The 13,938-nt window shown below is 43.2% G+C and overlaps 1 protein-coding gene across 5 annotated transcripts in view; it reads left to right on the top strand.

The window, feature by feature from the left end:
• Nucleotides 1–724: 724 nt before the first annotated feature.
• Nucleotides 725–13,938, top strand: part of AFAP1 (actin filament associated protein 1) — a 113,602-nt gene continuing 100,388 nt past the window's right edge. For all 5 annotated transcript variants that reach the window (XM_083862227.1, XM_083862222.1, XM_083862224.1 and 2 more), the window contains exon 1: nucleotides 725–1,057. The gene's annotated coding sequence lies outside the window, so the exon portion shown is untranslated. The remainder of the gene's footprint in view (nucleotides 1,058–13,938) is intronic.

The raw sequence follows: 13,938 nt of genomic DNA on the forward strand, positions 1-13,938 counted from the left end.
TCTCATGCATATCCTAAGTGGCCACACACTGTACATGCTGACTAACTAGAATTTTCCCTGGTCAAACCTGTTACATTTGGTATCACCTTCTTGGAATGACTAAGGATGGTTAAACAGGGCAGAAGAGCACATCAAACCTGGCCAGAAAAAACCAAGTTCTATTAATCAAATTTTAAGGTGCTTAACAAGTTGCACACTCTATGGTACAAAGTAGGCTACAAGCTTGTACAGAATTATGCACTTGCATGTCCAAAGCTCCCCGAGTATTTCTCACAAGAGCACTCTTGTGCATCCGATGGTTAGAGCTGAAGTTAAAGAGTAGGATTTCTGACACCCAGCTGGACTAAAGACAAAGTTGCCTTAACTAGTGTTCTTCCTTTAGTGACATTCTTCTGTGACCTCCGATTTCCAGTTTCTGCTAAACTAAGATGATGGAACGAGGTGTTAAATTCGTGTTGGCTTTCTGCGTGATTTTACATCATTTCAACACAAGAGCTTATATTTAGATAAATGCAGACATGGTCATTATGCTCCAAATCCATGTTATTCCTCCAATGCTCAGTGCCCAGCTCACAGCATCTCCTGGGCAGGAATGGGGAGGGCATGGGCTGCATTGAGGCTCCCGCTGTGATCCCGCAGTATTCCAGCAGTTACCCGGGGAACGAGCATCCGACTCCAAAAAGGCTTTACTCTGGGGCAAGAAACCCGGGTTTGATCTGCCAACATCTGCCTGGCAAGGAGCATTTCGGCCCCATCCTGCCCCTGCCCGGGGGCTGCGGCGCACACCTGCCCCATCCCGTCCCTGCCCGGGGCTGCTGCGGGCTCTCCCCGCCTTTGTTCCGCTGGCTCCGCCTCGGCGCTGTCCCCTCCCCGCGGGGCGGGCCGGGCCGGGGGCGGTGGGAGCGGGCGGCAGCTCCCGCCCCGCGTCCCCTCCCCGCCGTCCCCTCCCGTGCGGCGCTGGCTGCTCTCGGCGGCAGAGCGGGGCTGCGGGAGGAGCCGCGGGAGGAGCCGCGCTCGGCCGCTTTGTGCCGGCAGCCGCCGCAGGACGGCCGCAAAGGTAGGAGGGCTCCGGCCGCGCTCGCCCCCCGCCCGCCCCGGGCAGCATCCCTGAGCTCCGTGGGCCGAGAGGGAGCGCAGGAGGGAAGAAGAGGGAGGGGAAGGACTGGATTCAGAAATGGGCTTTTTCAGCCGCTGCTTCGGTGCTGCTCCAGGCAGCCCCGTGCTTGGAAAGCTGTGGGCTTACTGGGGGAAAAAAAAAATAGAAAAAAAAAAATAGAAAAAAAAGTCTCACTCGTTTTCTTGCCCGGGAGCAGCACATGGAAAGAGCTGGGAGGGAACCCGGTTATCGGGCGGCGGCGGCCCCTGCCCGGGCTTTGGAAGGGCAGGAACCCGGGCGAGATCCTCCGGAGCGCAGCCCTCTGTCCGCCATCCCGAAACTCGCATCCCTTCCCGGGAAAGCACCGGCCGGGCAGCCGCGCTGCTGCTTTGTACCATTGCGAGCTTCCTTATTTTCTGCCTCTTGGGGTGGGCAGAGGTGGTCTCCCTGCAGGCTTGGCCATTTGATCCTGTTTCATCCTAGCCGAGAGATTGCATCATGTTACAGTCCCGGAGTCAGTCGGGGCAAAGGCGAACAGAACCATCTTTCCAGACCCATCCCGCTGCCTTCCCGGGCCGGCCTCCTCCTTGATTTCCTGTTGAACGGAGGTTCGAGCTGAGGAGCAGCCTGCCATTGGAGGCTGGGGGGGACAGGTCACTGCGACGTGGTTCGATTTCTTCCACTGAGAGGTTTTTTGGAAACTCAAGTTTGTCGGTTCTACGCGCGGTATGTGTCTTGTGTTGACGGGTTAGAGGAACCTTGCCAAAGATTTAGGCGGTAGGAAAATAATGGGCGGCAAAAGAGCCAGATAATCGGCCAAAAGCAGGAGTCGCTCCATAACCTGAAAGCTCTGGAGTGGAAGGAAGTGAGTGGATTCAGGCAGGCATCCCTCGGCAACCCTGGCATTCACCTGCCCTAAAGGACAGTGCAGCTGGGTAAATGCACGCTCTGAAAGGCAAGACAAGGCACATGTGAGAAACAGAGAAGCATTTAGCTCATGTCCCCTCTGGATCCTTTATGATGAGTTTGATGCAAACACTTGGTGTGCCTGTTCTGTTTATCGTATTACTGAAGTTTGCAGCTGAGATCCAACTATGAATTGATAAATCTCAAAGCCAGAGAAATCCAATTAAATAATGTGCTTCAGTCCAGGGCTTCTTAAGACCACAGATTCTGCTGTTCTTTGTGCAGCTCTTTGTTTTTGTTCCATGGGGAAAAAAATGTCATGGTATGGCTTGGTTCAATTCTCAGAGGTATCCATAACAATTAATGGTTATTCCATAACTAGAGTCTCACCCTTGCGGGTGTTCTGCTACTGTTCGCTCCAAGTGTTACAGGGCCACTCTTTTCGTTCATGAAAATAATACCATTATGAACCTTTTTTGTGTGCCTTTCTGAGGATGGTCGGTGCAGGGGCACAAGAGAACAGCTTGGCAGCCAGATGGATCTATCCATCAATGCTCTCCCTCCTGTGTGGGCACTTGGTGCCCTTCCGTCATCCCTTGTGCCTCCTGGTGGTTTCCATGGGAAGAACTGCACAATTACTTTCTTGTTTCGAACAAACCATTTTTCCTTTTAGAACTGATGTAAAAGAAGAGCAAATGCTACATTAGAGCCAGAGGGAGAGCATCCTGTGTTTCTGGGGCTACCGGGCACCACATGGGTTTAAGAGAAATTTGAAATGGGTTTGAAAAAGAAGGATCTACAGTTTTCTTTGTGTGTCAGCCAGTGATGGCAGGGACAAGCCGGCAAACAGAACAATGAGCAGATACTCACTGCCTTAGGTGATGTGTGGCACTGTTTGGTGTTTCATAGGAAATTTATCATCAAAAGACAGTGTTGTGTTCCTGTGTCTTGGGTAGATTTTTATGTGAAGGGATTTTGAAGGTTTGTGGGGTTGAAATTTTGTATTGAAGCAGTGCCAACAAGGAACAGGGTAAAATGCAAGACTTTAATGGATCAACCACTCACACAGTTTTAAAATTTTACAATCTTAGTTAAGGATGATTTTCCTTTTCCTCGCCTAAAGCTCTCAGAGTTTAAGTGATGCTGTCTGACACATTAAACCCATAATCAAATATCAAAGTCTTAGCAGGACAGGCTGCATTTGGTACACGTATGACTAATTGTGACATTGATTTCAATGGTGCAAAGACAACTTGCTGTAAGACCAGGAATTGTCTTGCCCTGCTGCTGCTGCTGCTGTCTCCCTTGTGACATTGCCTCAGGACAAAGAGCCAGCGGTTCAGGGCTGGTTGATGCTATCTGGAGTCGACCGATTTAATTTCCATCCATTTTCAAAAGTTTTGTGTCTGATAGGTCAGTCAGTGGGAGTGTGGTATCCAGGAGCCTGCCTGGTTAACTGCTTTGTTCAAAGCTGTGCTCTTTGTTTGGGGAGGAGGGGTCGAGGAGGAGGAGGAAGGGATGTACTTTATATTCATTTGCAGGAGATCTCCTGCTGAGGTGGGAGGGTGGGACTTGTGTCTCCAAACTCCTGTACAGTTTAGTCCACTCTATGCTATTATGGGTTAGTCACAATAAAGCGTACTGTGGCAAATTTTCAAAAAAATTATGCATCCCTTCCAGCTATGCAGTTCAACTGGTTTTAGATGTGAATGACACCTAGCTACTGGTATGGTTCTGACTCCCCTGACTCGTCACTTCATTGACAAATAGTGTTTCATCTGGGATAGAAACTATCTGTCAGGGCTGGGCAGGTGACTGTGTTACACACTCAGTAGGTATTATTCCAGATTACTCTATACTTCTAATGTAAAGTGTTCTTATGTTTACAGTTGAACTCTTAATAGTCAAACCCAAATGAGTAATAGAAATGTGGAAGTCAGCCAGAGGACTGCAGGTACTGTGACTTCTGAGCTTTTAGTGAAGGACTGAAAAAGCCAGATCTATCTCCATCTATAAGGGTTGTCTAGGAGAAATTAGTTTTAGGAATTATTTTTCCTACTATGAAGCACCCTAAGCTGACCTTGGAGCAATTTAAATTTTCAAGACCATACCAGATGTCTTTCTGGGGAGTGTCTGCTTGAAGCAAAACTGAGAACAGTCTGTCCACAGAGTATAGAGCAGGTAGGAAGACACATGGCTGCAGTGGCACGGGGTAGACCCTGAGCTCAGAGTGCAGAGGTTACACCAGCACCACTGTCTCACTGCACCAACCTGTCTATGCACACATGAAACTCTGCCATTTGTAGTGCATCAGTGCTCTGAGACACTATGTGTAGATTAAATTGCTCTTACTCTACTAGATGATTTTTAAGGTTCCTCCAAACCCCAACTGTTCTGTGATCCTTTGTGATCACAAATTAACTCTTAACTCTCCAGATCATAAAAGAAAGGCTGCTGTGAATAATGGTAATGAATAGTACTGCAGGGACATAACTTGGGTTTGTGCAGTGGGGGATATCTCATAGCAGGTAACAGTCTTTTGGGACATAATCTCTATTTTCCAGAAATATGACTGGAAATTAAAACCTGAATGGCAGAACTGCCATCAGTTTCCCCTTTGCTATCCTAGCAAAAAGTCAGTCATGACTTAGTGTGGGTAGTAAGGTTTGACTGCAAAGGTGCTGAGAACCTTTAACACAGCAATGTCCAAATGAGCTGCTGGTGGTTACCTATCTTAGAGTATGCCTTGGAGAATACAGGAGGCTGTGAAATGGATAAATCAATATCTATTGTGTATTTTACCAGTGTTCATCAAGAAATCTAAGAAAGAAACTCCTAAGAGGATTTTTTAATCAGTTGGATCATTTATAGATACTGCCCTTTACATGTATTGGTATTTTAAAAATTGATGGTGTATGTTTGGCAGTAAAAGGAGCAAATTGATAGGCCTGTCTTTTGTAAATCTCTTTCCTAAACTGAAAAAGGGAAAAAATCCCTACCAATATATTATTCCTTTTATGATGACATAGTGGTGGGATTTTTTGACTATCTGGGGGATTTCTGCTGCCAAGATCTCTCTGCCATTATGTAGTTTTGAGCTGAGTGATAAAGATTGTCTTTCTCTAAGACAGATGTTGGTAATGGCCATATTCTGCCAAAATGTTTCTTAGTACAAAATGCTGAATAAAAATATTTCCATCCTTTAATAGTGCCAGAACAGAGTACACAAGTGGTTTCAAATTTAATCTGTAATGTAGCTGATGTCTCAAAGATAAGAACATCTTACCCCCAAGAAATACAACACTGTATGTGAGGTAATTGCTCTGAGTTATGCTGAATATATATATTATTCATTAGGGGACTGTCATTATATCGTGCTTATGAATTCCCCAAAGTCTCTTATCAGTGTCCTCATCACATCTCAAAATTTATGGAAAAGAGGATTTTGGTGTCCTCCTTGACTGACTGATGCTCTGGCTTGCTAGTAGCCACTTCTAGTGAGCATGCTTGCCTTGTTCATTTAAAATGAATAGACTTTGGGAAAGAAGCTTAGTTCATTTATTCACATTATCAGAGATAGCACTCCTTCACAGGGAATATGTACTGGTATGTTATCTCTGTTTTGCAGAAGAGCAAATAGTAAAAGCTCTTTCATATGCAGCTTTCATGGTAAACTACTCTGCACTGTCTTCTAAGTATAAAGGCCCAATATTTGGCCAGTTGCTGTGGATAGATTTTTTTTTTCTTTTTTTTTTTTTTTTTTTTTTTTCTTCTTTTTTTTTTCCATTAAAGGATGTCTTTGAAACTTATCTGGTGTCTCATCGGTTACACATGCTTATGGCATTCCTTTTAAAAATTGGAAGAGAGGAGAAGGCAAGGTAAGGACAGAATTTCCCTGTTATTAGCAATTAGCTGATCTAGATTTTATTTTCTGTACCATTTTTGCCAGGAGCAGCTGCAAAGAGAGAATTACACTGTGACCTTCACAGCACTTCCTAGTGCCGTCATCAATCAGTTCTGGCAGGAGCTTTATCACATCTATCAGTGTGGCTCATAAGCCACATGCTGTCTAGTCTGGGGGGAAAAACAAACAAACAATGGGAGCTACTGTAGGGTTTGTTTAAAATAAAACAACCAGGAGTGAGCTTTTCCCATATGTGCCAGCTTTGTAGGCAGATTTCTATTTTTGCCGTGTGCTGTTGGGCTGATTAATAAAAGATGATGATTGTAAAGCAGTGGAAGAGACTTTCACAACATTTCAATGGCACTGGCAACTCATTCACAAGCAATAGCAGCTTCAGCCTTTCTCAGGTGATGCTCTTCAGTCCCATTCTAATCCTCAGCATTATTTTTACAAAAGAATTTATGCAGTTAGTTAATTCGGGTGTTTTCTCACAGGTAAATGTTATAGAATAAATAAGTCTTTTATGACTTCTCTGATTCTTATATGAAGTAACATATGGGTATTTCTAGGCTTCCTCAACCCTCTCTAAATCCTTCAAAACTTTTTTTTTTCTACCACAATAACATGTTTTAAAGCATTATGGAACTTGCTCTGCTGTTCTTGCACTTGAGATTCCTGTCTGGTTTATGGTCACCACACCTATAGCTTTCTCAGATTAAGTGGTTTGCACTCTTTTTTTTATTATTATTATTATTATTTTATTTTTTTTTTTTTAATGAGATTATGTGTGCCTTTTTAGGCTACTCTAGGTCTCTTCCAGAGGCAAGTTCATCATGTAGCAGCCAAAGTCAGCTGATCAGCTGCAACATCTCCCTTTTCAACATACGAAACATTATTAAAACCCTGTACATGGCTGGTTTGTTTTCTGGTTGGTTGGTTGGTTTTCACTATTGACCTTGGTCTGGTCATGGAGTTTTCCAAAAATTTTAAATGTTTTATGTTCTTACATTTTTTCATTGTTACACCAAGTTCACTGCAGTGTTCAAATTTCTTTGCTCTCTTTTTTCTTGCCACCTGCAATAGATAAAACTTCTTGGCGTTCCTTTCCTGGGCTCAGTACAGTGACAGTTTGACAGGTTGTCACTTTGTGCCTGACTTGCTTGCAGGCACAGTCCTTGCTGACAGGTAGATGGGAGAGCAAGAAGCAATGGGGACAGGCAGAATTGCTACTGTATGTGTAATTCTAGCTGCTTTCCTAGTGACATATTTGTGTGTATATGTGATGTGTACAAATGAATATGTAGATAGATAAAGAGTGTGTATATGTGTAGGTGATATGTTAGAGCTGCCCTTGGTCACACAGGTTTTCTGAGAAAAGTGGCTAATTGCTAATAAATAAACTGTTAATGTTGATGGCCAACAGCAGGGTGTGATCTGTGATTTCTGTGGTTTTTAACCAGCCAGTTCTTGGCAGAAGCCATCTGGTACCATCTTGGTACCCGATCTGGGCCAGGAAGTTTGAAATGCCTTATGAAATGGGCAATAGCAAGTGCGAGGAAAATGCACATAAAATGTGAAATACATTTAGCAAAAGGTTATCTACTCTGTCAGGAAAAAAGGAAATCACATGAACTGGCTTGCTGGTTATGGAAATAATTACTTTTGCTCTTTTCCTCAGGGTGTGCTGTGTCAGTTTGACAGGCTTTATGGCCTCAGCTGCTGCAGTGACACCAGGCAGGGCAGTGGCTGCAGTGCTCAGTCTCTGCCCCACAGTCCAGCAAACCGGGGGACAAGGAGCCTGCCCAGAACTGTACTGCCTGTTGTCCATCTTCTGGTTCCAGCAGCCAGGCACCACAGCTGCACAAACACTTGGTAGAGAGGTTTTGAGAGTCCAAAGCCATAAGCAGTCCCATTTCACCAGCAGGATGAGGAGGAGAGGGAAAGCAGCCAGCAGAAATTGGTCTGAGATGCTGAGTCCTGTGTCATTGTTTGGGGGCTCCTGCTTCATAAGGGTGCAGCAAACCAGCTGGCTGCCTGCTGCAGGTCAGAGCAAACAAAAAGACATGGTTTCAACCCTGAAAACAAGGTGGGCTGCAATGAGGAAGTAATAAAATGGCAGGAGTTGAAAATAGGAGAGATAATGCAAAAGGCAGAAGGATGAGTTAAGGAGCAGGGCTGCCGAGTGTCACCAGGGCAGGGGTGGTTGGGAACTGATCTGCAGAGAGGCCGCTCTGACGCTGTTCTGATGCTGCATCTTAGCATAGATCAAACAGAAAGAAATTGCCCCTTGGAGAGGGGGATTTATTCATGTAGTGTAGTCCATGCTAGGGAATAGAGTGAAATACTGGATTTATCACTGGCTGTGAGAGATCAGGCTGAAGAAATAAATATCTGAAAATGTTAGGAGGCTCAGTGATTCTCAGCTCTCTTAATACATAGCATTATCAAAAGATTACCCTTTGGAAAATTAAAAGATCTGATTCTTGGAAAGGCAGAAAGTATTCAGACTGAAGAGCTTCTGAGAATACACAGAACTCTTCTCCTTGCCTGATCCCTCCGTCTGCACCATGTGTTTGTCATTAGGACCATGAAAAGCTGCAAGTCTCCATAGAGGGGAATGATGGGTGCATGGTGGGTCCTTCAGGAAGAACCAGGAGAGGAGACAAGGGGCCAGGTCAGGCTACAGCATTTTGTTTTGAGCTTAACAGGAATGAAATCCACCCTGAAGAGTCTTGGGGAAAATTCTGGATGAGAGCCAGTATGAATAATGCTGAGTGCAGATGGGTGGGACCCCACCTGGTTACAAAAACAATCCTATTTCCAAGGTTAGCTATTTCTGCTGAAAAAGGAGATATTTAACAAGTAAGGTTTCATTTAAAAGTAAAAAAAACCCACAGTTGGAGACCTTAAATAAACAAACCCAAATCAAACAATCTTAAAGTCTCTCACTTCAGAAATTAATGAAAACAAGCCCCTAAACATGCAGACAGCTGAAAGCACACACCAAAAACCTCAGATAAACAAAACAAGTGTCCTCTGGGGAAAGGAAGAGTTGTTCTCTCTCTGGGAAAATTTGTAGGTTCCTGTGGCTTGTGAACTTTTCATCTTCTGTGGGACTTTCTGCTGTCCTTGGTTTGCTTTTTCAGCTTCTTGGTCTTCTTTCCCTGGAGTCTAGGAAAGTGTTTATGTGAGCACTAGACTTTAAGTAAATGAATGACGAGTGCTGTTCCCCAGGGGTTGGTTTTGAGACCAGTCTTGTTTAACATTTTTTTCAGTGACATGGGCAGTGGGGTTGGGTGCAACTCAGCACCCACCAGCCTCTACTCCTGCAGCTTGTGGCCATCACGACACCTTCCCCCTTGTGACAGCCACATCCTGAGCATTATTCCAGAGCTAATCTGGAGCAAACTATATTCAACAACACTCAACAGTGCAAGAGTTGATTTTAGTCTGACTCAAGTTTCCATTAGTCTCCAATTGACTACTGTTCCTGTCTGTCTGCAATGACTGAGCCTCCCAGCCTTTCAACACTGCAATTTCCTTCACATCCCTTTGGATCTTCCTCTTTATTGTTGTTTGCAAAACACTGAGTCTAGATTTTGCATATGTGGAAAATCTTGCTGAGAGCTGTCCCCACTGTGACCTCACTTTTTAAAGATCTTTCATTTTTCTGTCCTCTTCTTATAGTCCAACTATGTAACTTTTAAAGGTGGTCTGAGTGTAAAAAATAAGTTGTAGTGAAGGCTCTTCTGTAAACAGTATCTCTCTCTAAACCCAAGTGTGCAGAAGGCCCAAATGACTGACTGTCCCAAAGAAACAATTAAAATACTGATTAGATTCAAAGGAAAGCAAAAGTTGTCTTGAAGAGGTTTGATGTTTGGGGATTTCTAGACTTTCTCAACCCTTTCTAAATCCTTCAAAACTTTTTTTTCTTCCTACTACAATAACATCTTTTAAAGCGTTATGGAACTTGCTCTGCTGTTCTTGCACTTGAGATTCCTGTCTGGTTTACGGTCACCACACCTACAGGCTCCAGCGTGTAAGTGCTAAGTGCAAACTCAGATTGCCCTGAAGTTTATTGTATTCTGTGGAAGCAAAGGGTGAAATCCATCTTCAAGACTTGGGGTCATTAGGGCTAGGTTTCCTGACATACCAGTTCTTCCGAAAAACCGAGATGTTCTGGAGTTTTCTGCCAGCATTAAAGAGAAACAACCAAATAAAGAAAAAGTACTCTGGCAAATAGGGATCAAACCTTAGCTTGGTTTCAGTGTTTAAGTAGTCTCAGTCTTTGCATTGACACTAGTTAAGTTTTTCTTTTGCTTCAGGGAGGTAACTTGAAAGCAGTATTTGTGAGTGAGTCCAGCCCTTTCCCTGCATTGAAAGCAGTATTTGTGAGTGAGTCCAGCCCTTTCCCTGCACATTGCTGTATGAAAGGGCTGTTTCCTACTGAGGTCTAGTGTTTCCCTCTGTGAGACAGGATCTGAACAACCCAGAGCAAGACCTACATGTAAATAATGTGAAAATAAAGATCTATGAAATGATGCTGCATTCCAAGGTGTGATTGTGGAGTAGTTCTTGCCCAGGAGGCATCACTTGGATGGCCCATCCTCAGCCAGGACCAAAGGTGAAGGAATTTGCCCTTGCTCAAGCTATAGTTTGAGCTATGTATAGAGAGCAGAAGAAGCATAGCCCTTCTAGCAAGTTGTCATCAGTGGCTTGTAAAGCACTTGATACCTTACGACAGCTCTTTATATGTCAATAACTCATTAAAATCTAATGACTTCACGAAATCGGACAAGCAGTAGGAAATGGAAATGGCAGATGCTCAGGGTGCAAAGGGAAGGAGGGAACCAACAGGCTGCCTGAATGCTTGAAAGAAATGCATAACAAAGTTGTAAGGATTTTGGTACACTGGTACACTCTCTTATCAGCCCTGCTAGTGCCTCAGCACTCATGAGATTTCAGTACAAACCCACAATCTTCTCTAATGAAATGCAAGGAAGGGAGAGAAGCATCTAAGAATCCTCCAGCATCTTTTCCATTTATTTGTGTTGCCAGCCATGCTTTTAAAGCTTTCTCTTTAGCTCTTGCAGTGTTAGTGAGTTTAGGAACACTCCTAAGTTCTGGGATACACAAGCTTTTATCTACTTTACCTGGAAACCCCTCTGACATAATGCCACGTGTTACATCCCTAAGACCTTTTGCTGCAGCACCTTTGAACTGCAGTTTTGAAGGGGTTACCTCACCTGCCTCTTGTGCAAAGCAAGTCTGCAGCAAACATCTCACCTGCTCTTTTACGCTCCTTACATGAGTGGTGCCACTCAATGCTCTGCTATTTGCTATTGAAATTACAGACTGTGCCCTTCTCCCAGTGAGCTGGCAGAGAAAAGCTGTGCAGGTTTTCTCACTGACATGGGACATGCTGAGACCCTCCACACAAACGTGCACTTCTCTTTGATTGCCTTCACCAGGGTCAGGTGTAAGAGCTGACCATCCTGGATCAGTTCAGTTCAAAATAATCCTTCCCCTATTCTGTTCAGCTGCGCACAGTGCAATGAAGCAACAAAAGTGTGTGTATAATTCCAGAGGGCTCTTACCAGCTCTAGGAGGGGTGGAATGAGGCATGGCTCTGTGTGTATCATAACACTTCAGAGGGTTGTTTTGTTACAATCAGTAATAAAGAGCATTTTTGTATAGTTCAGTAATATAAAAGTAATACTGAGCAACTGCACCTTGTGATGAGAGTTGCCAGGGTGTAACTGCATAAAAGCAGACAAAGGGCATGGCAAGAAGGTTTTTGCTAGGATTGGAGAAATTGTTATTAGAGGCATAATTCTCCAAAATTGTAGTTGTTGGACCATATGAAGTAAGCCTGCCTAGGAAAATATTTAATTATTTTTGCCACTGTTTCTTTATTAAAGTGAAAATTTCTTCCTGGTGAGATTTTTGTGAGGAGGAAACTTCACATACACCAGTGGAAGTTGTCCAAAGCAGAACGGGAAAATGCCATTTCAAACTGTTAAGTACAGAATTAATAAAGGCCACCTGGAAAAATAAATGTTCATTGGTTGCTGATTTCGGATGTAAAGTGCATTTTCTTACGGAATTAATATTTGTACTGTAGTAAACCCAGTACAGAATTTAATAATTTTATTCAGTTTTTAATTTGGCATTATAACCAGGTGATGCCTTCTCCTTCCTCTCCTTAAGAACTGACATTCTTATCAACAGTAACTCTTTGTCTGCCTGTAGGCAAGTGAATTTTTGTGACTAACTAATACCAGAAAGATCAGGGACTTGGGACCCTAATAGTAGGACTACTGGGAAACACCGAACACCAGCAGAGAGTCCTTTGAGTGGAGAGAATTGAGAATTTTCATTGTCTGCTGCCATTATCTTGTTTTCATTCTGCTTGTCTGCCAGCTTGTTACTAGTAACAAAGATTACCAGAATCTGGGCTTTTGAAAATCCCATTATTTTAGTTTCTTTATCTGATCACACCATGGAATTATGTTACTGAATTCAAATTCTGACAGTAGTAGACTTTGTGTCCTGGATAATTAAATATTTTGTCAGCATAAAGTTGTTGCATGGTTTCTAATTTAAGAATCAAAGGGCTACATCCCATCTGCTCAGTGTGAGGGCTAAGAAATAGCATTATTAAGCTGGCAAAAAAACTGTAAAATGTGTATTAAGACTAGCAAGTGGATTAATTTGGGTGGTTTCCTATTACCCTAGCTTCTTTGTCTTCTCACAGGGTTTTTTCCTACCTTCTTCATATGTGGAACCATTTTCAGAGTCTGTCAAAGCAAGAATTGTGTATTCTGGCTAAATAATGTGCCACTGCTCTTTTGCTATATAGTTGTTACAGGATTTTTACTTGTTAGGTCAGATTTGTGTCGTTTTCCAGATTAAAAATAGTAACTTCTGAAGGGAAGATTTAGAATGATGTATTGGTTGTGACTGATAGCTGCTTTTCCAAATGATCATCTATCAGCATCTACTCATACAGGGCACTTAGCAACATAGAATGACCTTAATCTAGCTGCAAGTCCAAAGATGACAATATATCTGCTGGACTTGAAAAACATTAAACTGGTTTGTCTTCACACTTCACTTGAAAATATCCTACCCCAAACCAACCATATTAGTTATTGTTTATGCTTATGCTTGTTCTTAAGCATCAGTCTGCCCCACATTGGAGATATTTTGGATCCACGTCTGAATGGTACCCTAACCTCTATATCAGACTTTTGCCATCCTTTTATTTTATCCTTACCTTACTCTTTGATTGAGTACCTGTGTCTGTTGTTAATTTTCATGTATGATGAGTTTTGGATAGGATCAGTATCCTGACAAATTGCTTTAGAAGACAAATGGTGGGCAAGTGTCCGCATTGTAAGGTATGAGACCAAGGTGCTCCATCATGGAGATTTTCAGTCCCTCAGTACAGAACCTTGCTGATGAGAGTTTGTTTGGGTCTGCTTTCTTATCAGAAGACTGTGAGTAGAAATTATGTAGGGGATTTCATTTCAGATGACTTTCAATCACTGTCCTTCAAAAACAGAATGCAACTTGACATGTGCAACCAAAGGCAAAGTGAAACGGAAGGCAACCAACTTGGTCATGATTAAAGATATGGTTGATTGCAAGCATTAATAAAATTCATGAGATAAGATGCTTATCTAAATCAGTTGTAGAAGAGCAGTAGTGGGATCCAGAGGGGTAGTAAAGGAATATTTAACTGCATTATTCAGTGTACTCTGGGGCTGGAACTAAATTGCTATGGCTGAACTGGTGTTGGTAGGTTAGGAAAAGCAAAGGTACTGAGTGCAGTGCAAGCCCTGCTTATCTGTGGGACTTGAGGGAATGGGCGTGCTGTTTGTTAAAACCGTTTTCATTATGTTTGTGGTGGCCTGTCACATTTGGTGTTCTTGGTAGATGAGTGTCAGCTATGAGCCAAAAGTGCCTTATTTCTGTCCCCCCATTTCTTAGGACAGTGGGATGAAATCTTTCGTTTATCCATCACATC

The sequence above is a fragment of the Zosterops lateralis genome, assembly GCF_965231275.1.
Source record: "Zosterops lateralis genome assembly, chromosome: 5".
NCBI lineage: Eukaryota > Metazoa > Chordata > Aves > Passeriformes > Zosteropidae > Zosterops > Zosterops lateralis.